The following is a 26,617-nucleotide window of genomic DNA, read 5'->3' on the forward strand; positions in this document are numbered from 1 at the left end:
CCCCCACCTCTGCTCCCAGGCAGGGCCCCCAGCCCCTCCTGTAACTGGCAACAGGCGCTCTCTGGCCCGCACTCCCTCCGCTCTGTGCTCCCTTTCCATACTGCCCCAGGGGCAAGGCCAGGGAAAGAACAGTAATGGGCTGATCCCATCATCTCCCAGGACTTGCCACTTCCCAGGGTTTTGTAATCAGAATCCTTCTCAATTAAGAGGTGGAGTTAATCAGCATCCAAATTAATAATGTGGCCATGCCCACCTGTCCAGCCCACCACCCTGCGTCCAAGACCGCCAAAGAGCAGAAGAGAGGATTTACTAATGCTGAGGCTGCAAAATTAGGGCTCTATGGTTGGCTGGATGTGAGCCTGTCTAGTAGGCTTCAGTGCTGGGGTTTGGGACACCTTCCGAGCTTGGCTCAAGAGAACCTTGTCTCAAGGGCACTCTGTTGCTTCCTGGAAAATCTAAACTTTGGTGTTGCAAGTCAGAGCAGTTACTGTAGAGCCTGGAGTTTAGAAGGGCTTAAGTGGCTTGTCCAGAAAGGTAGGCAGAGGCAGATCAGTGGGAAGACATTTAATATTCAATATAATGGCTAAGAATCCTGGCTTTGGACCCAGATTTCATTCCTAGTTCTGTACTTAGCAACTAGATGGTTTTAGGCAAATTAACTAACTTCTCTGAGCTTGTTTCCTTATTACTAGAATGCATATCAAACATCTACCTTGCAGGGCTGCACGATGTCTAATGAATTGTATAGCCCATTGCTTACAAATAGCCAACTCTTAACAAATAGTAGCCTTTATTATTGTTGTTAATAGTAGTGATAACAGTAAAAAAAAACCCACACAAAACACTAAGGTGTCCTGAGTCCCAGTTTCTCCCTGCTTTCCTCTCCCTTGGCCTCTCCTGTGCATGGTGATAGTGAGCAGGATAGCGGAGGGGACATCTTTGAAAAGAACTTAATTGGTGCTTGAGCATAAGGGATTATTGTTACCAACAAACTAAGTCAGTCGAAGACTGTAGAACCTTGCAGGGGTGACTAGCTTGCTCTGATGACACAGGAGAGGAAGTCCAGGACAGAAGTTCCTTTTGGTTTACAAGGATTCTGCATTGGTATGAGCATGAGTCCAAGTTCACTGTTGCCAGCGACCTCTGGCTGGTTTAAGTAGGAAAGGGGTCTGCTGTAAGGGAATATGATCCATCAAAGCATCAGCGGGAAAGCTAGGGAAACAGGATAAGGGTGGCCAGGAAGGAGGATAATGGCCTGAACTGAGCTGCAGGGAAGGCTTGGAGTGATCTGGTGCCACTTCCGTCTCTGCTGTGATGCCCTAGGGACCTGGGAGCTGCCTCCACTTCTGGGACACATTTTTCTCTGACCTTGCCTCTTACAAGTCCTGGGCATCTGGCCTGCTCTTCTTTGGTGACACACTGGGCTTCAGCTGCAAACAGGAGAAGGGAAATATGAAACAACTATCAGGCCTGCATTGTTTTGTTAAAAAAAAAAAGTTTTTGTTTTTTTTTTTTCAAGACAGAGAGGTTGAGGGAGCTAGAGAGTCGTAAGCAGTCTCTACACTCAACTGTCTGAGCCACCCAGGCATCTCAGGCCTGCACTTGTTTTCTGACTTAGGAGGGGGGCTCTGCCTCCTGAAGGACACACACAGCAGAGTATTCTGTAGTAGGAAGACTCAGCCATAAAGTGACCTATGTCAGTGACAAATACCAGAAGTCCTCCAGATCCCCATCCAGTGGACCACGAGGATGTTGAAATCTTCCCTGACACGTTTTCGGTATATTTTTGCATTGACTGGTACTTCTGTGTCTTCTGTTGTGTTGAGAAAGAGACTTGTGCTCCTAGAAATTGAGGCCCATACCCTGAGATGGGCCTTGATGGGGTGCTTGGGAACTCGGAGGGTGTGGGGAGAGTGAGGGAATCACTGATGACTGGGCTTTTCCCTGTCTTCGAAGGCAGCTGGTCAAAAAGTTCAGGCCAAGGGCAGAGTCCAGCTGTGCAGAGAACCAGTGAATCTGAGCCAAGGCTGCAGGGCAGGGGGAGAGTAGCAGTGCAGCTATGGTGGGGAGCTGCCTTTCTGGGGACATACCTGGGTTGTGATGCCCTGTCCTCACTGGGCTCAACTCAGTGATCTAGTGTATCCAGTGGGGAGGAGGCTGGCCAGAAAGGCTCTTTACCTGCTCTGACAGCACAGCTAGTGTTCCAGGTACTTAACCCCACCCCCATCCCCATGGTGGGTGACCACTGTGCTCCAGGGAAATGAAAGGTAGCTTCCTATCACCAAATGATAAGGCCTCTGATACATTCCAATTGCGTCCCCGAAACAGCATTGAAACAGTCAAACACCAGTAAAAAAATGAAAGCAAGTCTTATATACATGGCAGAAGAAGGTAGTGCTGCAGTGTTCAAAGCACAGGTGGGTGTCTAGTGTCTGGGGAATCAGAACCCACATGGCCTGCCCTTGAATCACCTGAAATACCAGGAACCCGTGGGACACTGGTCCTCAAAGTGTGGTCTCTGAATAAACATCGCCTGGGAACAGGTTAAAAATGCAGATTCTCAGACTCCATGGCAGACTCACCGAATCAGCAACTCTGGCAGTGGGGCCCAGCCCTCTGTTTTAACAAGCCTCCAGGGGATGCTGGTGCTTGAGTTTGAGAACCATTGCCTTAGGATTTTGAGGAGATGCTCTTCTTGTTGAAGGGCCTCAAGTTTCCCCCTCTGTAAAGTGGGGAGTTTGAATGATTTTTTAAATGTTTTTACTCTATTTTTAAGAGAGAGAGAGAGAGAGAGAGAGAGAGGGAGAGAGCATGAGTGGGGAAGGGACACAGAGAGAGGGAGACACAGAATCCAAAGCAGTCTCCAGGCTCTGAGCCGTCAGCATAGAGCCTGACGGGAGGCTTGAGCTCACAGACAGTGAGATCATGACTTGAGCCAAAGTTGGATGCTTAACTGACTGAGCCACCCAGGTGCCCCTGAATGATTTTTGAAACATATTGAAATAATTCTATGGAATGGAAAAACCCGGATTACTCACTCTATTCTGTTATCAGTTAGCAGAGCATCATTGGGTGAGCCACAAAACCCCTTTGGGAACGGTTTCCTTTTTCATGGAGGAGGTGGTACCTTGGGGCATGGACAGGATTAGATGACTTTTGCAGGCTGCCTGTGGAGCCTGCTGTGTGCTCTGCTGCATTTGCAAGGTGGTTTGCTGCAGCCCTGATTTTCAAAGCACCAGACTGGAAGCATCCACGTGTCAACAAATAGGCCACTAAATTATGGTGCACCCATGCAATAAGATATTTGCACTTGCAAAAAAGAATGAGGAGAATGCACATGTACTGATTTGGGCCAGTCTCTCAGATACAGTAAGTGAAAAATACCATGGTGGAGACCATTATGTATAATATGCTAACATTTGTGTGAAAAGATATAAATATGTTTGAATATATGTAAGATATCTCTGGCTGTAGCAGATACCGCTTGGAAAGGACACTTGAGGGACTGGGTTGGAGATAATGGGAGTGAGACTCATTTGTCACTGAATCCCCTTTGGTACCGTTTTTAAAGCATATACAGTTGACCCTTGAACAACACAAGTTTGAACTGAATGCGTCTCCTTACATGTGGCTTTTTTTTTGATACAGTACAGTACTGTAAATGTATTTTCTCTTATCATTTTCTTCATGGCATTTTCTTTTCTCTAGCTTACTTTATTGTAAGACTACAGTATGTAATACATATAACCTACAAAATATGTGTTAATCGACTGTTTATGTTATTGGTAAGGCTTCTGGTCAACTGTAGGCTATTAATAGTTCTGTTTTGGGGGAGTCAAAAGTTATATGTGGAGTTTCAACTGCGCAGGGGGTCGGGCGCCCTAACCCCCTGCGTGGTTCAAGGACCAACTGCACATGTACTAGTCAAAAAACAAAAATGCAACAAAAAGCACGAGCAATAGAGAACCACAGTCCTGTCTGGCTCTCTGATGTTTTGATCTTGGAGCAGTGGCAGCCAAGTCCGCTAGTCAAAGATGAACAAGGCTCATGGGGTGCCCTGAGAGTGAGGAGGAGAGGAAAGTGTGGCAGCAGGTGTCGGCAGAGTTCACTGTGACACACGCACAAATGGCCCCCTCGCCAGGCCTCTGTCTGCACCTTGGAAACAAAAGGGAGATGTGGAGGTACAGAGGGCCTCTGCTCGTAGGCTGTGGGTCAGGCTCTGGGAAAGCTCTCGAGGGCAGGGCGGTGCTTGCCAGGCAATCAGGGTACTGATCTCATGGTAGATGCCAGCTGGGCACTTGCCAGACGGAGTCCAGAACCCCAGAGGTGCCAGGGGGTGGGGGGCGGGAGGCTGTGCTGGAGCACGGAGACTCACCTATGGGGGCCTTCTCCCTGTCTGATCTCCTGGGTGCCTGTGAGGGGTACTGTTGTTAACCCCTTTCTGCACATGAAGAAATGGAGGCTCATTTTTTCCACGGACCTGGCTCCAAAATCTCTGCAATGAATGGTGGAAATAGGTTGCTGGTTGCTAATTACCTAGGCAGGGAATGGTCATCCCCCTCTTACGGCTCAGGCTGAAAGAACTCAGGGTCCCAGATCTGAGAAGTGGAATTTGGTAGAGCTGTCAATTCACAGGCAGCTGGAGGAACTTCCTCAGGCTGGGCTGCTTCCTAGGCTGCTTCCTCACAGGGAGGAGGGAGACGGCTCTGGGACCCTGTGCGGGGTTCTGCCATGGCCTGGTCCCATTCTCTCTCATCATTGCATGTGCCCATCAGGCTAGATAAATGAATACAATGAGCATTCTCTGCCTATGGAAATCCACTAAATGCCTGTCCTCCATGAAGATTCTCTAATCAGCCCCTGGTGGGCTGGATATGCCTATTCTGACCTTGCTGGAACCCCAGGTGGAGGGAGACAGTCTCCTCAGAGCCCTCCTTGGAGCAGAGAGCCAGGACCGGATTCCTCGAGGTTGCCTACCCTATAGCAAACCATAGGCGCACAGTGATGTTTTGTGAAGGCTGTAAGGTATGCCCTCATTTCTCCTGTCCACAGACAGAAATCACTGATGACGATGAGTCTCATAGAGCTAGAACAGACGGTGTGTGTGGCAGGGAGTGGCCAGGGACCAGTGCTCGGAGTTGGGGCTGGTTTGTGAAGGCCTTTATCCTGCAGGCAACAGGCAGACTTTATCCCGGCGGCCTTGGGGCCCGTCAGAGGTGCTGAACTAACCTGTGCGGTCTCCGGCTGCAGTGAGGTGGGAAGCCTGGGCCTATACGGAGAGCCTGGATGTACAGGGCCAGGGCCTCAGCAGGCCTCGGCACCCTGGGTGGATCTGAATTAGGCAGTGGGGGAGACCTTGTAGGGGACAGCCAGAGGCGGGATCCGGAGTCGGGGGAGAGGAGGAGGAAGGAGGAAAGGGCAGGAGGGGACTCACAGTGCCTCGTGGCCTCTCATGGGCTCCACGGTGGGTAACCCAGAATTTCAACTGACAAGGGAGGTCAGAGGAAGTCTCAGCAATGGAAGGGAAGAGACACTTACAAAAGGAAGGGTGGTGGCCAGCCTCACAGGCTTCTGTGGAGGGGTTGGGGGAGAGGTGGCCGCAGCGGGCAGGTGGGAGGCCACCGGCAGCCCCGTGTGATTGCTTTCTGGGGTGTGCCGGTGGCAAGGCGGCACTGCAGCGGGAGGCAGGCAGCCGTCGCGCTGCTCATGGGCGAGGAGTGGGTGCTCAGCGCAGGCTTGCTGCTTGATTGATTCTGCTGCTTGAACAGCACAAATAGCCGGAAATGTAAACACGGCTGGATCCGGCACAGCGCCCCTTGGCATTGCTAATTAGCCCTGAGATTATTCCTTGCGAGGGAGCAACCATGTCACACCTCAGTTACGGCCCGACAGGCTGCGTGGGGAGGCGGGTCTGGTCAGCGGCTGCCCATCGACACCTTCTCCTCAGTTTTCTTTAAGAAACACCAGAAACCATTATCCAGCCCCTGTCTCCTGGTCCTACCTTCCCAAGGTACCCTTGCTCAGGTGTTATTGGTGACAAGAGGGACTGATTTGTGTAATGCAAAAGTCACAGAGAGAGAATGTGGTATAAATGTTAATCGCTTTTTTAACTTCACATTATGTGATCCGTTAACATTAATATTTAATTTAATGCAGTCAAAAGATTAATGCTTGTGTTTATTTCTAAAAAAGGCAAGGATGCTTCAGGCTGCTTTTCAGCTTGGTTGAGCTTTGGGGAAAAAAAAAAAAACCCACCCAGAACAGAAGAAATGTATTCATGCTGTAATAATACAAATACCCTCTCCCCCACCCGCTCTCCCTCCTCAATTCCTAAAAATAAGCCGCGGGGTTCTAATGGGGACACTGATTAAATATTCGGCTCTGTAATTTATGCCCAAGTGAATCCCAACAGGAACCAGGGGCTCTGGAAATCTGTTGTGAAATAATTATCCTGAATGACATTGTCGAGATGGTCTGCAAGGGTGCTGTCAATAATGCATTAGCCCAAATCTGTTTGAAATACAGCAAGGAAATTACACGATATTCATGGGAACCTGAAAGAATTATCAGTAAACAAATTTAATCAACTTGATGTTATGCATACCACTCAACCTCTTATTATCTGATCATCTAGGTTTAGAACACGCAGGGGAATTGAATGGCGCGGGACGCGAGGCTGAGCGTGTGCCTGTGTGTGTGTGTGTGTGTGTGTGTGTGTGTGTGTGTGTGTGAGAGAGAGAGAGCGCGCGCGCGAGCGAGCAAGCACGCGTGCGAGCACGTGCGCATGCGCACGCACGCTTGGTGGAGCCAGCCTCAGGTCTCCGCGTTTCTCCTCCGCTGCGTATCTTTCGCATTTTTTTCTCCAGGCCTGATTGTTGGCCGCTAACTCTCACCTTGAACTCTCTTTCTTTCCCCAGAGTCAGGGGCCTGCTTAGAAAAGTCAGCTGCCTGCTTCCCTTTCCTCCAGATGCCTCTTTCTCCTCTCCTGCCTTTCAGAGAAGGGGTACTCAGGAGGAAAGAGGTGGATCACAGAGGAGGTGAGTGCTGTCATTGGGACGTAGAAGGAAGAGCCCAAAGTGAGGATCTGCCACTATTTAGCTGATCTGACACAAGCCCCTTCCCATCTCTGGGCCTCAGTTTTCCCGTCTGAAAAATGGGGCTTGGCTGGCTGGTCTGTGTGATTTTACAAAATCTTGGTAGAAGCTTAGCAGCATGTCATGTGCTTGGATTTTCCTCCTTGTCTTCCAGATGGGGACCCCAGAGGGGCTTTCTCAAGACCAAATGGAAGATCGGAGGCAGAGTCAACATAACTTTCAGACCCCCTTCTCATGACGCCTCCATCCCCAAGTCAGATCATTGCTTTTTTTTTTAAAATTTTTTAAATGTTTTATTTATTTCTAGGAGAGAGAGAGAGAGAGACAGCGTGAGCAGGGGAGGGTCAGAGAGAGAGGGAGTCACAGGCTCTGAAATAGGCTCCAGGCTCTGAGCTGGCAGTCAGCACAGAGCCCGACGCGGGGCTCGAACCCACGAACCGCGAGATCATGACCTAAGCGAAAGTCAGACACTTAACCGACTAAGCCACCCAGGCGCCCCAGGTCATTGCTTTTTGTCTGCACTAAAAGCCATGGGGACAATTTCTGAGTCTTGACTTCAGAACCGAGCTCTAGGCTCCATGGCGGGGGACTTGGCTTGCCTTCCTGGCTTTGCAAGTCCCTTTCCATTTCCAGGTCTCAGCTTCCTTGTCTGTATAACAAAGGGGCTGGGTGAGGTAACCTTTCTGACCCCCTTATTTTAGCTTTGACATTCCACAATGTCATCCACTTTCTAGGTTCCCCAACTGGCTAAAGTTCATACTTTGAGGAAGGAGAACTAGCTTCCGTTTGCAGACTATGCCCCCTCTGCTAGCTCCTGGGTGCTGTGAAAGTACATTCTTACTGAGGTCAGTGCCCAGGACTGGGCCCTGTTGGGGAGCTTGTATGGAATATTGAGTCTACTTTGTGCCTGTCCTGGGCTTGGTATTAGCATGACTTCATGGAACTTGGGAAGTAAATAAAAGCCAATTCACTCAACAGCTTCTTTTTGGGTACCTACTGTGTGTCTGTCCCTATTGTTAGCATTATGTAGGATAATAGTCACATATATGAAGACAAACTGTACCGAACACTTCAGTGTTTAAAAGCATGGTGAATGAGACTTTCCCATTGTTTGGGAATGGGCCACCCGGAAGTAAAGCTAAGAGGCAAAAAACATCTGTTTTATAAAGAACACCGAAAGCAAAGAGGTATAGACACTCCTCCAGAAGCTACTGAATGGGCTCTTCACCCATAATTGCAGCCCAGATCCTGGCCCCACACTGCCCTGGCCTATACAGATGAAGGTCTAGATATGGCACTGTTCAAGATGGTAGCCGTTAGCCCCAGATGGCTATTAAGCACTTCAAATGTGGCTAGTCCGGATTGAGATGTGCTGTAAGTGTAAAGTACACACTGGATTGCAAAGATTTAGTACAATAAAATGATGTAAAGTATCTCCATAATATTCTATATGATTACATGTTGAAATAATATTTTGAAATAATATTTTGGATATAGTGAGTTAAATGAAATGGAATATTGGGATGCCTGGGTGGCTCAGTTAGTTAAGTGTCTGACTCTTGATTTCTGCTTAGGTCATGATCTCACGGTTCTTGAGATCAAGCCCTCTGTGCTGTCAGCACAGAGCCTGCTTGGGATCTCTCTCTTCTCTCCCTCTACTGCTCCCCCACTCACATAGGCACTCTCTCTGTCAAAATGATTAACTTAAATAAAATTAAAATAAAAAAAATGAATATTAACATTAATTTTATTTGTTTCTTTTGGCTTATTTCGAAAAGTTTTTATTTATTTAAGAACTCTCTGCTTAAGAGATTACCAAAGTGGGGGTCACACTCACTGCCCCAAGAGTCACATACTCTTCCAACTAAGCCAGCCAGGCACTTCTCTTTTGGCTTATTTTGATGTGAATAGTAGGAAATTTAAAGTCCTATATGTCTTACATTATAATTCTATTGGAAGTAGAAATATCTCAAAGAATATTTAAATACTCAAATAATTTATCTGATGGGAGTATGGAGTACGAGAAGGGTGGTGATGTGACTTGCCCCTCCTGTTTCTCACGGGGGAGGCTACAGGGGCATTCGTCCCCACTCCATGTGAGGGGTTCTTCATAGAGATGAAGGGGGTGCTGGATGAAGAAGATTAACATTTTAGTTCTTGACTTAACTCCTCCTTAGCAGAGGAATTGCTGATCTGCTCCCTGTGCTTATTTGAACAGGAGAAAAGATAATTGGAGAGTGCGGTAGGCAGGAAAATGCCCCCCTACACATCTCCCCCCTGCCCCAAGATGTCTACATCCTAATCCCAGCAACCCGTGAAGATTTTATCTTACATGGTGAAAGGGACTTTACAGATTGATTAAGGTTAAGGACTTTGTGATAGGGAGATTATTCTGGATTATCCAGTAGGGCCTAATCTAATCACATGAGTCCTTGACCATGGAGAGCCTTTCCTGGCTGCCATCAGAGAGACATGGGATGACTAGGATGATGGAAGAAGAGGCAGGAAAGATGAGAGGGTATGAAAGGGGCTCGGCTCGGGGCGCCTGGGTGGCTGAGTCGGTTGAGCGTCCGACTTTCGCTTAGGTCATGATCTCGCGGTTTGTGGGTTCAAGCCCCACGTCGGGCTCTGTGCTGACTGCCAGCTCAGAGCCTGGAGACTGTTTCAGTCTGTGACTCCCTCTTTCTCTGACCCTCCCCTGCTCGCGCTGTCTCTCTCTCTCTCCTAGAAATAAATAAAAATATTAAAAAAAAAAAAAGAAAGAAAGGGGCTTGGCTTGCCATTGCTGGCCTTGAAGTTGGAGGAAGGGGCCATCGTCCAAGCAATGCAGGGGACTTGTAGGTGCTGGGAACAACTAGGAAACAGATTCTCCCCTAGAGCCTCTAGAAAGGGACATAGCCCTGCTGACACATTGGTTTCAGCCCAGGAGATATGCCCTTGATGTGTGACCTACAGAAGTGTAAGATAATACATCTGTGTGGTTTTAAGCCACTGGTTGTGGCAATTTGTTATGGCAGCAATAGGAAGCAAATACAGAGAGAGACAGTGGGTTGGAGAGAGGATACGGTATTTTGGTACAAGAAAACTGCCCGAGTTGTTCAGGAGTTGAGTGCACATTTTGAAATACAGCCAGGCTTAGACCATTCCAGCAAGGCCCACCCAAGAGCCTGCATGCAGGGGAAGGAAGCGTGGCAGCAAGAGGCTTTGGGTTAGATCACCAAGGGTGGTAGTTGAGGGGGTGCAGAGGAGGTCAGCTTGGAGCAGCTCTTGGGGATGTGTAGTGGAGAATTCTCCTTTCTGTAGGGCCTCCTAAAGAGCTCACGCATGTATTCCAAGATCAGTTTAGGACCCACCACCGAGAGACTGAAGAGTGGGCTGTAGAAGAGGCATCAGCCAACTACATCAGTTAGGCTCGGTTATGCCAAGTAACACACAGCTCCCAGATCTTAGAGCTTTATGACATTGGAGCTATATTCCCTGTTCATTCTCCATGTCTGTCTCTGCTCACCCTTGTGGGATCCATCCTCACATGTCATTTGCTATAAGGCAAGCCACATGGCTCCACCTAACTTCAAGGGGACAGGAAGGTATAATCCAGCCATGTGTTGGGGGTAGAACTGGGGATATTTACTGATCACTAATGTCTACTGGTCCCCTTTTCTTTTTTCTCCTTTCCAGGCTCAAAAAGCTCCCAAGGTGAAAGGATCCCAGGAGAGGAAGGGGGAGGAGGATGGAAGAGCAGAGCATGTGCCTTTCCTCAATGGCCGAGACTCTCAGGTTATTACCTGGCTGGTGTGGAAAGATTGTGAGTACTAAATGAGATATGTGACTGAGATTTTAAACCAGACTGGAATTTCCACTTCGACCCTGAAAATGAAAGGAGGCTGAAAGGTCTTCCTGTGATGTCATTACAAAACAGGAAATAGGAGGTTCATCAGAGAATGGATGAAGGCACTGCTTTGAAAGAAACAAAGCTGTTTTTTTAATGTGTGGCTACTTTCAGACTCTACTGAGTCCAACTACCCATGCATTTAATCCTCAAAATGATCCTTTGAATCAGTCCCTGGTATTACTTTCATTTTACATATCATAAAACTGAGGCTCAGAGAGGGTAAGTAATATGCCCAGTGGCGCACAGTGCAAGTAGCCATCCAGAACTCAAACTCAGATTGTCTGACTCCCAGGTATACTTTTAAAAGCCGTGCTTGCTATACTGTGTCATACTACACTGATGTAAGTGGAGTATTATCACTTTCTGGAGTGGACAAGGAGAGACACGCTCACACCGTGAGCCATTCCTTTGTGGGCAGGAGGATAAAATTAGATCCTCAGGCTTTAGCAAAAGGGAACTGACATTTCTGGAACACCTACCATGTGCCAGGCCCTGCCACGTACTTGGCACGCATTTAACTCCTGGGGCAACTTTATCAGCAAGCAATTCCATTCCAGTTTTGCAGATGAGCCGAACTGAGGCATAAAGAGATGACATGACTTGCCCAAGGTCAAGGCCAATAGGCAAGATTTGAATCCAGTTCTGCGTGATTTTCAAAACTCTCTCGACCCAGCAACGATTTCCCAGTGAATGACTCTGGAGGAGCCAGAGGAGAGGAGACCAGGAGGAGGTGGGACAGTCTTGAGGAAGGCCTCCAGGCTAGGAGGGCATGATGGAAAGAGAGAGGGTGGCGAGAGACGGTGCACAGATGAAAGCTTGGGGCCAAGAGTAGGTAGGTCTCACTGGCACTGAGAGTGTGTAAGAACAGTGGGGGCAGGAGGAAAGGCAGGTTGGAGCCCGGTCAGGAGTTGCTTGGAATGTAAGGCTGAGGAGTTTGGCTTTGTTGCCTCAGGCCGTGGGAGACGTTTGCAGTGAGGTCTGGGGTGCTGTTGGAGAAGGAAGAGGAGGCCTGCAGTGTGGGGTTTCCGGGGCTGCCCCTGTGCCGAAGTGCTGGGGCTTTCCTCCGTTATCCCCTGAGCAAGTGGGAAACAGGAAAGGGCTAGTTTAGGCAGAAACCTCCCTCAAGACAAAGGCATGGTCAGGGTTGCAGAGAGTTGAGGGAGGATTCCAGATACAGCAGGACAGGAACGGAAGGCGCAGAGGTACGGAGGGTGCCCCAGGCAGAGGAAAGACTGTACCTTTGGCACATGGCAGACCTCTTTCAGGTCTCAGCCTTGTTTTCACTGCCTCTGTGACGCTGGGCACATAATTTTGCTTTGATGACATTGGAATTCAGTGATATCTGTGTGGTAGAACTTGCCCATTTCCTCACTTTAACATGCTTCATGTTAAAGATATTACAGATATTATCTGTATCTGATCTTGAGGAGTCCCTCTCCTACAGAGAGGAACAGGGAAACCTCACATGCGAGCAGACAGTCTCCACTAGCCGATTTAGTCTCCTTTCAGTGCAAATGTTCCTAATCTTCATTTTTATCTTCCTATCAGCGCTGGTTTAAATAATTCCTTTGGGATTGATGGATAACTCTTTAAGTAAATGCCCTGCCTTTCAGAGTTTCACTTCTTTCCCTACTTCTTTCCAAGATGGCCCCTGGGTATTTGAGGGCTGTACCACATTCTCCAGGCAGCACAGAGACGGGCTTTAGATTTGCATGGTGTCCCGCGTATCCGGGAGCTAGTCTGGTCTGCTTCCTGGACTGCTGGCCACTAAGGTAGGACTGATCTCTTCTGGCTTTCTGGGTGATGTGCTGGTGGAGTTTGTGGTTTTGGCCATTTGTCCTCAGGTCACAAAGTTCCTGTCCGTGATGACCTCTCTTTTCTTGATCCGAGGGCTTTGCCCTCTCAGTACCTTTGTGTGCCCTCCCTCTTTGATGGAGGGTCAAGGGTGCTGCCTCAGACTCATTCCTCTGGTGCTTTCCTCCAGTGGCTGCTGTGTTATCACCCTCTGGCATGTTGGAAAGTTTTTTTTTTTTTTTTTAACCATTTATTTATTTATTTTTAGAGAGAGACAGAGAGCATGGGTGGGGGAGGGACAGAGAGACACAGAATCTGAAGCAGGCTCCAGGCTCTGAGCTGTCAGCACAGAGCCCCATGTAGAGCCCAAACCCATGAACCATGAGATCATGATCTGAGCCAAAGTTGGGTGCTTAACCGACTGAGCCACCCAGGTGTCCTTGTGGGAAAGCTTTTGAGTGTTTTTTCCTAGAGTGAAACTCCTGCTAGTAGACATGGGAGGTGGGCCTTTAGTTCTTTAGATGGCCTTCCCTTCCCCCTCAACCTACCCAATTTATCTCTTCAAGGTGAGACTACAGTTAGGGGGGAAATGTAGAACACAATGGCCTGAACTTCCCTCCCTTTATCCATCTTTCCTTCTCACACCTTTGTGAATGTGAAGGGGTGAACATCCTGACTTTTACTTTGGGGAAATACAGCACCACAGGTTATGTGGTTCAAGGGTGCTGGCTCCATGCCTGCACTCCAGGGACAGACAGATAACTAAGGCCTGGACAACCACGCCATTCCCTTCCCCTGGCCAGTGACTGGTTCAGGGATGGACATGTGACCACATTTGTGCCATGAGAGACAGCTCTGGGAACTTATTAGAGTCTATAGCAGAGAAGTTCTTTTTTAAAAAAATTTAACATTGAGATATAATTTATATAGAGTGAAATGCACTGATCTTTAGTGTTTAGTTTCAAGAGTTTTGACAAGTGTATACACATTGGTATACCTAACACCCAAATAACAGTACAGATCATTCCCATCACACTCAGAAGTTCCCCCAGGCTTTTATCCAGTCAATCCCAGGAAGTCTCTTCTGGTCCTTTCCCTTCAATACCACTCTCCTCTCAGAGTACACACTAGAGGCAGTCATTATTCTGACTATTATCATTATAGATTACCATTCCTGTTCTAGAAGTTTTCATTTTGGAGTTTTCATTCTGTTCCACTTCTCTATTTGTCTATACTTCATCCAACATCACAGTGCCTTGATATACTGCCTTAGAGTTAGGTAGTATAAATATTATAATTACGTTCTTTTTTTAAGACTGTTTTTCTTAGTTAGGTCCTTTGAATTTTCATATAAATATTAGAATTACCCTTCCAATTGTCCACAGAGCATGCTGGGATTTGACTGGGACTTCACTGAAGCTGTAGATCAGTTTGGAGAAAGTTGACATTTTATCCATATAGAACCTTCCAAACCATGAATATGGTATAGCTCTCCTTTTTTTACTTTTTTAGTTCTTTCATTTCTCTCAGCAAGATTTTGTTCTCAATGTAGAAGTCTTTCATTATGTTCATTTCCAAGTATCTATATTTTGCAAAGCTATTACAAAGAGTATTTTTTAAAATTTCATTTGCCAGTTGTTTGTTGCTAGTGTAGAAGTTCTCTTTTTAGTGTTTGCTAAACTGGTTTGAGGGAAGTCATGCAAGGGACACCATGGGGAGATGGTCTCCCTGAGAGTGAATTCAAACAGAGGGGAGCAGAGCTAAAAGATGGGGAGGTGGGGAGGTATGGAGGGAGAGAGAGAACTCTAAAGAAAGGATCTGAGCTCCTGTATTCAAAGTTGTCTGAAACTGGGTCTAGCCCGTATTTTACTGGAGACAATAAATGTATTTATTCTTGCTGAAGCCATTTTGAGCTGGATTCCTGTCACTTGCACCTGAAGGAGTCCTGACTAACCCAACGTCTGAGTTGGCCCAGCCTTGCAGAATAGTGTGGTTGGGGACAGAAGTGAGGAGGAATGTGTGTATGGGAAGCACTTGCTATCCTCTCCACTAGTTTAACCATCCATCCATGCAGTCATCCAGTCTCTTAGCCCCGAACGTTTACTGGAAAGAAAGGTAGAACATGTCCTGGGTGTGTGTTTCATATACATGATCTCATTTGACTCCTGCTGCAACCCTTTGAGATGGACATTATCATTGCCCTCATTTTTCAGATGGGGAAGCAGAAGTTTAGAGCATTTAAGCCACATATAAGTCCAGATAATGAGAAGGTGACAGGGCTGACATTCAACCCCCCAAGGCCCCTGCTCTTTGTACTTTGAGAAGCTGTCTTGGTTTCTCGTGTGTGAGGTCCATGCTAAGCAGCGCAGGAGATGGAGGGAGGATTAGCACTGACTGAGTGTGAATCTTGTCATCCATCCCAGCAGTCTAGTAGAGGAGCTGCCAACGAGTGGGTAACTGTAATACAAACGAGAAAGGAGGATTGAAATTCAATGATATGAATCTTTGGGATCCAGGGACAAAAATATGAGAGTTCCAGGGACGTTTTGACATCCTAAGTCATTCTCAAGACTTCCAATGTTCTTCATTGTCTTTCCTCATTATTATGTATAACCAACATTTTTTATGAAGAAATAAGAAATATGAAGTTAGTAGAGAACTACATGTAGCCTATACTGTGTATTAGAACATGGGAAAATGCCAGTGAACATAATTGCGTGGTGTTTGAATCATGTAACATTGAGACCTCCTAGTAAGGTTAACAGCACTAAGGAATTCCTTGTCTTCCAAAACTTGTTGTTTCTTGGAACTCCATGATTTATGTAAAATATGCTGTGCATATAAGACTTACTAACATTTATTTGCAAAAATAACTCAGCATTAGCAGCAAAAAGGGCACCAAACACACGCTGATATCACAACAGCCATGAGCAAGAGTGACTCACGTCAACCTTAACCTTCAACTCTACCTGTCAGCCTTTCCAGCTTTTGGTTTCAACTTGACATTGGCGGATTCCTTCAAGGCAGTAATGCCTCTATATTGATAAGCTTTAATTCTCACAGGGGAATATGATACTTTTTCTGGTTTTCTTGGTTGCTTTTTCTCGAGAGTTGAGATTTGAAAAAATATTTAAGTTCCCTGAGAAAGAAGAGGAAGGAGTTTCTGAATTGGATACACTGATCTTGAGGGAGGTACAGATAAAAGCTAGCAGGTTTGGGGAAGGTAAATGTTAAGGGCAGCTGTAGGACTCACAGAGCTGACTGTGAGCTGGGATGTGAAGGGTGGGCAGGATTTAGAGATTCAGGTGGGGGTAAGAGTAGGGAGAAAGGCATTCCAGGTGGAAGGCACAGTTTGGGCAAAAGAAGACTGAGAGGCTGGAATTTGGGAATGTACCAAGCAATTCGATTTACCTTGAGCCGAGAGTTTGTGAAACAATCCAGCTGGAAGGGTAGAGTGGGGCCAAATCCACTCTAGAGGTAGGAGGGTGTGTGTGTGTCATGCATCATTTCCATCTCCCCGCCCTGTAAAGTAGGTACTCCAGGGTTATTTGTTTCTATGCTATGGTGAGGAAACTCAGGCTCATGAGTGAGGTGACTTGCTTAAGGTCACATGGATAATAAATGGTAGAAGCTGGGGAATAGGAACTCTGCAGAACATGTAGTCCAATGTCTTGCCCATCACAGGAACACACTGGAAGTCTCTAGAATGAAGCAGTCATGGGGATTTCTTAAATGTATGTTGAGTTGAACTAATGTGTAGAAATTAAAGGGAAATTAGATTTTGGTAACATATGAACAAACACTTTCAGGAAAAACAGACTTCTGTAGCAAGGTGTTTTTTTGAAATTTTAAATATATTTTTAATATAATTTTAATCCATTAAAATTTTTTTTTAATGTTTATTTTTGGGAGACAGTAGGAGACAGAGTGTGAGTGGGGAAAGGAAGGGCACAGAGAGAGGGAGACACAGAATCTGAAGCAGGCTCAGGCTCTGAGCTGTCAGTCCAGAGCCTAGAGCCCGATGTGGGGCTTGAACTCACAAACTGTGAGATCATGACCAGAGCTGAGGTCGGATGTTTAACCGACTGAGCCACCCAGGCACCCCAATGTTTATTTATATTTGAAAGAGAGAGAGAGAGGGAGAGAATGCATAAACAGGGGAGGGGCAGAGAGAGAGGGAGACAGAATCCGAAGCAGGCTCCAGGCTCTGAGCTGCCAGCACAGAGTCCAATGGGGGGCTCGAACTCACAGACCGTGAGATCATGACCTGAGTTGAAGTCAGACACTTAACCGACTGAGCTACCCAGGCGCCCTGTAATACTTCTTTAACGCTTTTTTTTTGATAACTGTTTATCTATCTCTCTGTCATTTATCTCTTATGATGTGAATTTATAACATCATGGCTCCCTCTTCCTTTAGATCACAAGGAAGCTTCATGTCAAATTTGTGGCTCTATAAAATGGGACGGTTTGCCTTTCTGCATCTGCCAATCTTAACCCTTGCTTTTTTTCCCCCTCTGCCTTTTCTTCCTGCCTTTGTCCCTTTGCTGTTAATTTTCTCTCTCAGCGTCGGACATACTCATTCAAACTGCCTCAAATTTGGATATAATAACTAATCTATAACTAACAGGGCACGACTGAGAAATTCTACCAGATGTGCAAAACAGTGTAATGTGCTGCCTTGTGAGGTCATGAGCGCACTGCTGTCAGAAGTGTGTAAGAAAAGACTGGAAGACCAGAAGGCTCAAAAAGATCCCTTCAGTGCTGACCTTTTCTGATGATAAGAGTTGGGAGTAGCTAATTTTTTTCACTGCATCCACAGCCATTCCCCCAACGAGCTGCACCCCAGCACCCAGAGTAACATTCTCTTGCGGCCTGAGGTCCTCTGGCTACACAGGCTAATAAAACTGGGGCTACAGATGCAGGCTGCCTGGTACTGGGGCAACAGTGCAAATGACATTAATAGCATGTGACTCGCAGTGGATTGATTGAGTAAGCAGATGTTAAGGTTTTGGCTGATAATGATTCATTACTATTTGGAAAAACCTGATAGGGATGCTCTCACTCTAAGAATTAATTAGTTTATGCTTCATCGGTTGTATTGAGCAGAGTGTGAATGGCCCTTCTGAGTACAGAGCTCTCCAGCTAGGGGAATTAGCATTCCTTCCAACCATCAAGACCTGGAAACACTGAGCTTCCTTCCATGGAAGAACGGGCAGAGGGGGGAGGGGAGGAACAAGGAGATGGAGAAGGATGCACACCTGATGTTTGCCTTTCCAGCTTCTGTCCCTCATTCTCTATATCCTTACCATTTGGAGATGTTCTCCTTTGCCACTCTCAGTCTCTGCTAGGGCGGGGCTCCTCTCTAGCTCAAGTTGGGAGGGAGAGCATGTGAGCTGGGCCAATCAGTGTGCAGCATTGCCTGGGCCACAGTGATTGGCTCACAGATGTACACGTGTGACCCAATGAGATACCTTGAGCCTCCGTAAGACATTTGCTGGGTGTCTAGGAAAAGTCATTCTCTCATGTTTCCCAAAGGGATGTGAGGTGGGAGCTGCAGCAGCCATTTTGTGATTCCAGCCCCCAAGCCATTGAATCCTTCCCAGCGATTTGAGCCTCCCCAACTGCTGCTACATGAAGCAGAGACAACCACCTTCACTGAAACCTATCTGAGTTACAGATTTGTGAGGAAAAAGAAGACCATTGTTGTTTTAAGCTACTAAGTTTGGGATGATTCATTACATACCAATTGACCAGAGCAGTTTATCTTAACATATTTTGGACTCCAGACTAATCTTTCCTTATTGCAAACCTGATCATCTTATGTTTTTGCTTAAAAATTCCTCAAAAGCCTGCCGGTTAAAGACCAGGGATATTCAAGGTGTTCCTGGTGGTACTTCTGAGATCTCATCTCTCTGCTCTTCCTCTCAGGAATCCTGTCCTTGGGTCACACAGATTGCTTGCAGTTCTCTAAATAACTCGTGCTCTCTCAGGTCTCCATGTCCTGTGCATGCTGTTTCCTCTGTCTGGAATGCCTGTCCTGTCCTTACCAGATGACACTTTTGTGGAAGATTTCCTCCTGTATATTTTCTGAAATCCTACTAGTCAAATATTGGAGCCCACAGATTAATCACTGTATTCTCTTCTTCAATGTTTCTTAAAGTTTATTTTTAAAATTTATTTTGAGAAAGATAACAAGCAGAGGTGCGGCCAAGAGAGAGGGAGACAGAATTCCAAGCAGGCCCCGTGTCACTAGCACAGAGCCCATTGGGGGGCTCGAACTCACAAATAGTGAGATCATGACCTGAGCCTGAAATCAAGAGTCAGATGCTTAGATGCCTGAGCCACACAGGTACCCTTTCTTCAACTATTTTTGTATGTACCTATTCTCTGATTTACATATGGAGAGTTTCCTTGACTTTATCTTCCAAACTTTTTTTATTGAAACTTTGATTTTGATAATCTCATTTTAAATTTCCAACAAGTCTTTCATGCTCCGTTTTTCATGGTATCTGTACTTTTTCATGTTTTATGTTTCTTCTGTGTACTATTTCATGTTTTATATTTCTTGCTTCACAAATGAAATAGCTTCTTGAATCTCTGTGCTCTTCTGTGTGCTGAATTATCATAGCCTCCTCATTTAACAAAAATTTCTTGGTCACTCACTTTCATATTGGCAATCTGCCTCAAATGTCTGGTGATTCTGAGTTGTCCATTCAAGTTTAAGAAAGAGTGGCTTGGGAGCTCTGAGAACAAAATTTTTAAGAATAAATTTAGCCAAAGAAATGTAAGTCTTGTACAACTAGAACTATAAGACATTGTAGGAAGAAATTAAACAAGACACAGATAAATGGACAGACTTCCCACGTTCAAGGTTCAGAAGTCTTAAAACTGTTAAAATGACAGTGTGTCCCCAGTTGACCCATCACTTCAAAATAATCTGTGTCAAAATCCCAGCTGGCCTCCCCTCTCCACCAATTGGTGAACCAATTTTAATTGATTGATTGATTGATTAATTAATTATTTTATTTTAGAGAGAGAGAGAGAGTGTTTGTGAATGGAAGAGGGGCAGAGGGAGAGAGAGTCTTAAGCAGGCTCCATGCTCAGCACAGAGCCTGATGCGGGGCTCAATCCCACGACCCCGGGATCATGACCTGAGCGGAAATTGAGAGTCAGATGTTCAGCTGACTGAGCCACCCAGATGCCCCTGATGAACCAATTTTAAAACTCATGTGCAAATTCTAGGAATCTAGCATAGACAGAAAAGTTCTTGAAAAAGAAGAGCAAACTTAGAGGACTCACAATTCCTGGTTTTAAAATGTACTACAGACTTACACCAATGAAAACTGTGTGGTACTAGCATAAGAATAGACATTTAGATCAATGGAACTTACACTTACAGTCAATTGCTTTTTGACAAAGGTACCAAAATAACTCAATTGGGGGAAGAATAGTCTTTTCAACAATGGTTCTGGGAAAACTGGATATCCACATCGAGAAGAATGACCCCTACCTGATAATATTTACAAAAGTTAAGAGTTAACACTATGCAACTCTTAGAATAAAACATAGAATTAAGTATTTGTGATGTGAGGTTAGACAATAGTTACTTGGGTAGGATGCTAAAACAAGCAACAGATATACTGGTCATAATAAAAAACAAAACAATTTTGTGTTTCCAAAGGCCTTGATAAGTAAATGAAAGGAACCCACAGAATGAGAGGAAACATTTACAAATCGTAGACATGATAAAGGATTTGTGTCCAGAATATAGAAAGAACTATTATAATGTAATAATAAAAAGATATATAACCCAGTTAAAAAGTGGGTAAAAGTTATGCAGAGACATTTCTCCAAAGAAGATATGCAAATGTCCAGTAAGTACATGAAGAGATGCTCAACATCATTCATCCTTAAGGAAATGCAAATTAAAATCATGAGACACCACTTCACACCTGCTCAGATGACTGTGATAATAAAGACAGACAATAACAAGTGTCTGCAAGGATGTGGAGAAATTGGACCCTTCGTACACTGCTGGTGGAGTTGCAGAATGGCACACCTGCTTTGGAAAGCAGTTGTACAGTTCTCAAAAATGTTACACACAGAGTTACCATATGACCAAGAAGTTCCACTCCTGGGCATATAGCCAAGAGAAATGAAAACTTACATTCTCTCAAAACTGTTCAGAGTGACACAATTATTCATAATAGCCCAAAGGTGGAGACATCACAAATGTCCATCAGCTGATGGTGGATGGCCAAAAAGTGGTATATCCATTCAATGCCATGTTATTCAGCAGTTAAAAGGAATGAAGTATGGATACATACGACCACATGGATGAATCTTGAGAACATTATGCTAAGTGAAAGAAGTTAGTAAACCAAAGATCACAGATTGTATGATGTCATTTATATTAAATATCCAGATAGACAAATCCATAGAGACAAAAAGTAGATTAGTAGCTGTCAAGGGCTAAGGGGAGGGGAGAATGAGGAATAACTGATAATAGGTACAGTGTTTCTTTTTGGGGAGTGATGAAAATGTTTTAAATTAGATCGTGGTGTTGCGACTGACTGGCTGAGTTGGTAGAGCATGTGACTCTTTATCTCAGGATCAAGAGTTCAAGCCCCACGTTGGGCATAGAGCTTACTTAAAAAAAATAAATGAAGTTACACTAAACAATAAAATTAGTGGTGATGATTGTAGAACTATGTGAATATACTAAAAGCCACTGATTGTATACTTTAAAAGGCTGAATGTTATGGTAGGTCAATAAAGCTGTTATACATTTCAAGTTATTTAAAGCTAAATAAAATCAACAGGTTACTCAGTCACACTAACCACATTGCAAGGACTCAGCCATATATGGCTAATGGCTCCCGTATTGTACAGCACAGGTCATTGCAGAAAATTCAGTTGGACAGCACTGCCACTGTAGAACGGCAGCTGTAGAGAGCCTGGACAGGCTTACACACCCTCCTAGACGTCTCCCTACAGGGGCTATAAGTGATGTATTGGTGCGGTAGTTACTTCTTGTGATGGAGCTGATGAAAATATATCTGTGTCTTTATTGCCACCTTATAGGATGCAATACTTGGCTTGGCTGAAAATTTCCACGTGAGCAGGGTGAAATGTGCATGGGAAAGAGATGAAATAAATATACCAAGACATCGAGTGTGATTATTTTGAGTAAGGGGAATATGGGCCCTCATTTTGCTTCTGGCTATTTGTAGTGGATTATGCAGCTAGAGTTCTTGTCTATATCCTTCAACCTCCCACCCTGTTTGTGATCCAGGTGACCTTGTTTGAATTCCTAGGAACAATTGGGCCTCTGAAGCTGTGGTACTCTGTTTGGATTTCCTTATCCCATGAACCAGTTAGGATGACTTGAGCTGGGTTTGTATAAGTCGATAATGGTGAATGCTGGGGGTTGGGTTCAGGGGGTGCATTATACTAGTGTCACTACTCAAAAAAATTCCATTGAAACAGTGAATGGTGACCAGCAGTGTTATCTGATGCAGAGGTTCAGAAATGTGCCATTGAACTCGGCAATGTTCTGGAAGGGCTATTTAGGAGTATGTTGTGAAAAAAAGTCAGAAAACAAATGGAAAATGGGGGGTGGGTGTTAAGAGTGAGGAAGGCGGAGACAGTAAGCATAGATGTCTTTTCTTTCTTTTTTAAAAATTTTTGTTTTGAGAATGAGCGGGAGAGGTGCAGGGGGGAGGGGAAGACAGAGGAACCAAAGCAGGCTCTGTGCTGACAGCAGTGAGCTTGATGCAGGGCTCAAACTCACAGACTGTGAGATCATGACCTGAGCCAAAGTCAGACGCTCTACTGACTGAGGCACCCAGGTGCCCCTAGATGTCTTTTCTCAAAAATTTTGGGAGGGAGTGGTTAGGGAATAAAGTATAGTAATTGAAAGGAATCTTGATTAATTGTCTATAGCCTATATATATATTTGAAATATGATTTCACTTAAAAGTAATACAAGTTGAAAATTGGAAAAATAAAGAAGAGTAGAAAGACAAGAACAAACCATCACCCGTTGTTCTGCTGAGAAAGGACACCCGTTATTAGTGCTTTTGTGGATTTTCTGTCAGTCTTTATTCTCTACCTGTTTATCTCTACATATCAGAGTCTACTTCATGTACAACTGTGTAGTCTGCTTTTTACACTGCATATTATTTCCTGGTGTTGACAGTATCATATAACTAGTTGGACTATCTCATTGTATTGATCTCATCGTATCTCATTGCATACCAAGTCATTTTTCCATTTGGGATAATTAAACTGAGGGGGTGAGATCCCAGGGAAGGGGACAGTAGAGGGACAAGGATCCCTTCCATGGTTAGCCCAGGAAGTGAGCGAGTGAGGCATGGCCTCACAGTTGTGTTTGGAGGACAAATGAAGGATAGCTGAAGACAAATTTTGAGTTTGAGAAGGTTGCTGTTAAAGAGAAGCATGTCAGAGGGCTTCTGTAAAGTAACAGAAAATTTAGAACAGCTGAGATGGGGAATTTTGTTGGGAGTTGACAAGAAGTGGGTTGAAAGGGTTTTCTGAGGAGCAGTGAGGGAATTCAGCTGAGCCTGGGATTACTTGAGGCCAACTTTTCCTGAATTAATCAGCCACTAAACTCCCTCCTGATTAAGGATGGGATTGGGCACCGCGTTTGGGCTGAGTCTGCTACTCTGGTTAGAATTCGTAATGATGGAGGCGGATGGCTCTGTGGTTAAGAAGGTGGGCTCAAGGGCAACTGCCTGGATCTGAATCCTGGGTCTGCCATTTACTAGTTGTGCAGACTCTGGCAAATTACTTAACTTCTCTGTGTTTTGATTTCTTCACCTGTAGTATACACAGTGATATTGATATCTATTTCTTCGTATTTGTTAGGATTAAGTGAGAAAACCTATATTAAGCATTTACAACAGTGCATGGAACATAACACATATTAAATAAATATTTGCTATTATTATGATTGAGTTGGTTGCAGGTAACTCAACACAACTAGATTAGGGAAAAGGAAGGATTTATTGATTCTTATAACTGAAAATTATAAGTAACCAGGCATTGCTGGGTCCATTTTACTCTTTGAAATATCTTTTTTTTATTTTTTTTATTTTTTTAATGTTTTATTTATTTCTAGGAGAGAGAGAGAGAGAGAGAGAGACAGCATGAGCAGGGGAGGGTCAGAGAGAGAGGGAGTCACAGACTGAAACAGGCTCCAGGCCCTGAGCTAGCTGTCAGCACAGAGCCTGACGCGGGGCTCGAACCCACGAACCGCGAGATCATGACCTAAGCGAAAGTCGGACGCTTAACCGACTAAGCCACCCAGGCGCCCCTACTCTTTGGAATATCTTGAGACTTCACTTTCTTCTGTGTTGATTTACATCTCAAGTAGGCTGTCTGGAAGATACCCACCAGCTGCTCTGTGCTTACACCCTACTAGCTGGGCAATGCCAGCAGAAGACAGAGTGCCTTTTCCCTGAAAGCTCCAGCAAAGGCTTTGGAGTTGGTTCTTACTGAACTGGCTTGTGCTCCCAGCGCATCAGTGATCTGATTACTGTTGCCAGGGAATTCAGTCTGTCATTGGCCAGGCCTGAGTCACACTTAACCTTTAGAGCTGAATCCCATGGTCTGAGGGTAGGATGGTCCCCAAAGAAAATGCTTTTACTAGAAGGATTAAGGATACTGGGCAAGCAGGAAGTCATTTCCACTACACCTGCAGAAGGGGCAAAGTGGAGAAGGGCTGGGGAGGAGGGCAGGCAAGCAGAAGGAGAATGTGTGCCACATGATAAAGCTGCTAGGTGAGTGAGAGAGTGTTATAGAGTTTGCTAGAACAGTTTCCCCAAGTGTGTCCTACTGATTGCCAATTCAAACAAATGTTAATAGGCATTTATGTGACAAGGGTTCCATGGAGGAGGAAGTCTGGGAAATGCCGGGTATCTTACTATGAGATGTTCCTTGCTTTTAACACACCTATGTGCCTGGTGATGCTCAGGACAAAGGTATAAGAGCTATGGTTCTCAAACATATGGGACTATGGCACCATTATTCAATGGAGCATTTTGTGAAATTAGTACCTGTGAACCACATTTTAAGAAACATGATAGAAGAGGATGGTGATGAGGTCGGGGAGTGGCAGAAGAGACTTTCTGGGAGATTTACAGGGGCCAGTGGTCTGCAGGTGGCTGTGGGCAGTGAGGAATGGACGTCTCCCCAGGAAGGGAGTCAGAGGTATAGGAGAAAGGGGGCGGGTGGAAGTGTTGAGGGCAGGAGCTGGCAAAGACGTATCTTGAGCAGAGTGGAGGGGGCTTGTGTGGAGAGGGATGCAGAGTGGGGGGAGAGCAAGATCTCAGGTGGGATAAGACTGGAGTGGGGGGAGACCCCCATCTCTTAGGAAGCTTGGAACTCTTTTAGCCAATTGTTTAGGCCTAGCATTTTAATCAGACCATGGTCACTGAACTGGATTTGGGAAAACTAGCTTCCCGAGGAAAGTATGGGTGAGTTGTTTAACTGACTGGGTAAAGCTGAATCTGGAGCACTTTGGGGCCAAGAGCCTGACAAGTTGATGGCACGATGCTTGGGAAATAACAAACAGAGCTCAGCCTTAGAAAGGACTGACTCCTCACACTGGCGCGCCCGGGATTTTGGGCGCACAGACTTCCTCCACCTTTTTCTCTTCTCCTTGCACTTTCTGAGTTTTGTTCATTATATTATGATTTTGACATTGTCAAGGTCTATACTGTTTTAAGCTTTCAGTGTAACCTCAGTTCTCACATTTCCCTAGATTTTTCTCTGTAGTTAACTGCATTCATTTTTTACTGTCTTGTACAGTATGCCCTTTCATTCACAATTTCCTGTTTTTACCTCTTTTGGATTCATTTATTGGATGGCTAGATTTTTATCACCAGGAAGGGTTTGATGGGTGCTACTTTTCTGAGAATTTCTCTGTTCTCTTTGTACACAATGACACTTCGTCTGGGTTAATAAATATCTTGGGTCACATTCTGTCCACCCTCAACCCTTGAATTCTATTAAGAGTTGTTTTTCTTTTCTTTCTTTCTTTTTTTTCCGAGGTTTTATTTAATTTCCAGTTAGTTAACATACAGTGCAATATTGGTTTCAGGAGTAGAATTCAGTGATTCATCGCTTACATAAAACACCCAGTGCTCATCACAAGTGTCCTTCTTAATCCCCAACACCCATCTAGCCCATCTCCCACCCACCTCCCTCCATCAACCAAGAGTTGTTTTTTCCATCTTTTGACATTGACTGTTGCAGAGAGGGGCAGGGAGGCAGCCTGACTGTGTTCTCGTGTACCAGACTCCATTTCCCTGCATTGGAGTCTTTACTTCTTGAGCGAATTAATCTGAGAAGACAAATTACCCTTTGATCTGCAATTTCGGTTCTTTATTTTATTTTATTAAAAATTTATTTATTTATTTATTTTGAGAGAGAGAGAGAGAGCATGTGTGAATGAACAAGAGAGAGGCAGAGAGAGATGGAGAGAGGGAATCCCAAGGAGACTCCATGCTGTCAGCATAGAGCCCAATGCAGGGCGTGAGATCATGACCTGAGCCAAAACCAAGAGTCAGACACTTAACTGATTGAGCCACCCAGACACCCCTCAGCTTATTTTATTTATTTTATTTTTTAATGTTTATTTCTTTTTGAGAGATAAAGACAGAGACAGAGAGCAAGTAGAGGAGGGGCAGAGAGATGGAGACACAGAATCTGAAGCAGGCTCCAGACTTTGAGCTGTTAGCATGGAGCCCGATGCACGGCTTGCACTCACAAGCTGTGAGATCATGACCAGAGCTGAAGTTGGACGTTTA

This window comes from Crocuta crocuta, unplaced genomic scaffold, assembly GCF_008692635.1.
Source record: "Crocuta crocuta isolate KB4526 unplaced genomic scaffold, BGI_CrCroc_1.0 scaffold28, whole genome shotgun sequence".
Lineage (NCBI taxonomy): Eukaryota > Metazoa > Chordata > Mammalia > Carnivora > Hyaenidae > Crocuta > Crocuta crocuta.